The following is a 2,950-nucleotide window of genomic DNA, read 5'->3' as shown; positions in this document are numbered from 1 at the left end:
ACTGCATCAGGACACCTTTTCCAAAACAATTCCATATACGTTAAAGGTGAATTTAGCAGCCCATCCCCATTAAAATAAATAACAACCCTCCCGTCACTCCCATCCCCTGGGTATCATACTGTACTTACATATTGCCAACTCTATGAGCCCAGTCCACAGCAGCAGGATCTTCAGTCCAAAGGGACCGGCCATATCCAGGAGCGATGATCACTCTACCCATACACCATATGTCCTAAAGGGGACACTGAAGGAAACAATGTATCTGTCTTATTATGAACAACAAAAAAAGGAGAAGTACTTAAAAAAAGCTATTTTTCTTTATGTTTGTTTTCTCTCCGGTCTTATCCGTGGACATAGCTTCTTGATGTGTTCCCCTAACCCTCATCTCTGGTCCCTCAGCGTGACACAACAAGTGATTTCACAGCTAGCTCTGTACCTTACCGTACTTTACAGGAAGTCCCATTTCTTCTATGCCACACATCCCCTTCCCTCCTCTTCTGCTCTTTCCTAGATACACATCAAATAGACACAACATACATGTTATAAGTTTGTTAGTGCAGGCCAGCTTGAACTGTGTTTAGACATTTGAGGAGGAGAGGCCAGAGTAGTCTGGTCTCACTGTCAGACATAGCTGATTTGTCAATAAAATCTTTAACAAATACAAGAGGCTTTCTGAACTCACAAACAAGGATTACTTCCATATAACAGAGTTATGTGTTGACTATTATAGTTGGTCCTGTGTGGCTCAGTTGGTAGAGTATGGTGCCTGCAATGCCATTGTTTGTTGGTTTGTTTCCCGCTGGGGCCACACATTAGAAAATGTATGCACGCCTGACTGTAAGTCGCTTTGGATAAAGGCATCTGCTAATTGGCATATATATTCATTTTAGCCTGTTTCTTGTCACACCCCAAAAAATATTACGGATACATAATGTTTTCACATTTCAACTCTGTGGACCTGTTGCGCTTCTTTTGACGAGTTAGGTGATAGACGTGAACATGCTCTACTCCTTTGTACCTGACAAGACAGCCATCTTTGTTGAACGTGTGGGTAGTTATACACTGGGGACTTTGGGGTCTGTGACACATTATGAAACCTGTTGTGGTTTCAGCATTTTCCCTCTTCTTCTGACTCCTCCCATTAGTTTAAAGTCTATATTTGAAAAGAAGAAAAGTGATTACAACTCACATACTGGGCCTACGTCCTGCATAGGTCTACCGACACATGCATTACACATTCAATAAATATATCTATCAATTTCTTTTTGCATCACACACATCATTTATTTGGTATCTCTCTCTGGCATGACCATTTTTATCTTGAAGTAAAGTTAATATCTTCCTTTTTCTTCTTCTCTGAAATGTACTCATCTAAGTGTTATATCTGTTCGTAGTCTTCTGTGGTGTATGGTGTCTGTTAAGTCACATCCCTCAGCCTTGTTCATACACACCAGGAAGGGATGAAAGAGGAGAAAAGGAGGAGAAAACCTTTGCGGGAATGAGATAGTTCCCTCTGGACTATCAGAGTACAGTAATCATACAGTAAGTGTCAAGCTGAAGTGAAGTGGTGTGACAAACAAATAGACATGTATGGTAAGATATGTAACAATGACTCAAACATATTCATATGTAACGTCTTTGAGTGCAAAGTCTTTCTGTTGTGTTATATTTGTATAGAGGGGCTTTTATTTGGTATCTGCTAAAGTGCAAACAATCACACCCACCCGAAACCCAGGAGATGCCACATTTCAACTAATTAAAATACAAAAATGTAGCTAGACTCTTACCGTATACATGGATGAACGCTTCTCCCTGTCTATCATGGGTGCCATGGTTTCCCTTCGTTTGAAGATATAATCTGGATATAGGTGTTTTATACCACAGCCTACTATGTTCTCTTTTTTGACTCCCTACACATTTGCAATCAAACTCTGCTTTCACCGGGTATTCCACTGATTTCAAAACTCTGTCAACTTCTTCCTTGACAACAACACTGTTGATTGCCATTTCTTCCCCATAACTGTCACCAGAAGATACTACAATGTTTGGTTCAATGAAAATGTTTTTACCTAAATCAGGGATTTCCTCATCATCTGATTCATTTTCAGAGTCAAAGTCAACATGGCCCGATCGACCTCCAGAAAGTAGTCCATCACAACCTTTTGCCGGTAGCACCTGTTAAATTCAGGCAGCAATGTTGAGAGCAGTAGCAATACTTTAGCAGTTCTCCATGATATCTTTCAAAATAGCAGCGGTAACCAGGATTATCTACATACTGGGCAGCTTATGTTTTAGACAGAAGCCAGCTACATGGCAGACCAATCCAAACTCATCTCTCAGCATGTCCATCCCATCCATTATCTCACCCAATCATGGGAAGGTTCCTGACTTTTTCCATGGCTAAACCAACTAGGCTCGTAGTTTAACAACTGTATTTATATTTACAGATGGCATACATGTTTGTTATTAAGGCACATGAAAGGTCACATGTTCCAAAAAGCATTTCTGCAATAAAAAAAACCCATTTTATTTAGTTTGTTTTTTTTACATTCAAATGCCTCTCCTGTGAAGTAGTGACATGGGACATACACTTAACTTCCTGAAACGGGTCACATATATGAACTTGTTTTTTTCTCAGAACATTTAGAAAAGGTAATTTGGGGATTCCACAAGGCATTAAACACAGGAAATATGTCTTTCTTGCCGAGTGGAAATTGATATTATGATTATTTATTTATTTATTATTTGAAATGCACTGGTATCTTCAAAAATAATATAAACAAGACCAAACCAAATACCTGTGCCATGTGTTGCACATTTTGAACGTGTGAAACTAACTCCTCAGCCTGAACTGTCTCCACTTGTCGCAGCAAATAGCTAGCTTTTCACATGGTGCAGACTGGTAAGACACTTCAGGAGGGCTGTCACATGTGCTAGCAAGGCAGAGGTC

Source organism: Oncorhynchus mykiss, chromosome 4, assembly GCF_057628025.1.
Source record: "Oncorhynchus mykiss isolate SJ-2025 chromosome 4, ASM5762802v1, whole genome shotgun sequence".
In the NCBI taxonomy this organism is placed as follows: domain Eukaryota; kingdom Metazoa; phylum Chordata; class Actinopteri; order Salmoniformes; family Salmonidae; genus Oncorhynchus; species Oncorhynchus mykiss.
Note: the sequence above shows the minus strand (reverse complement) of the source record.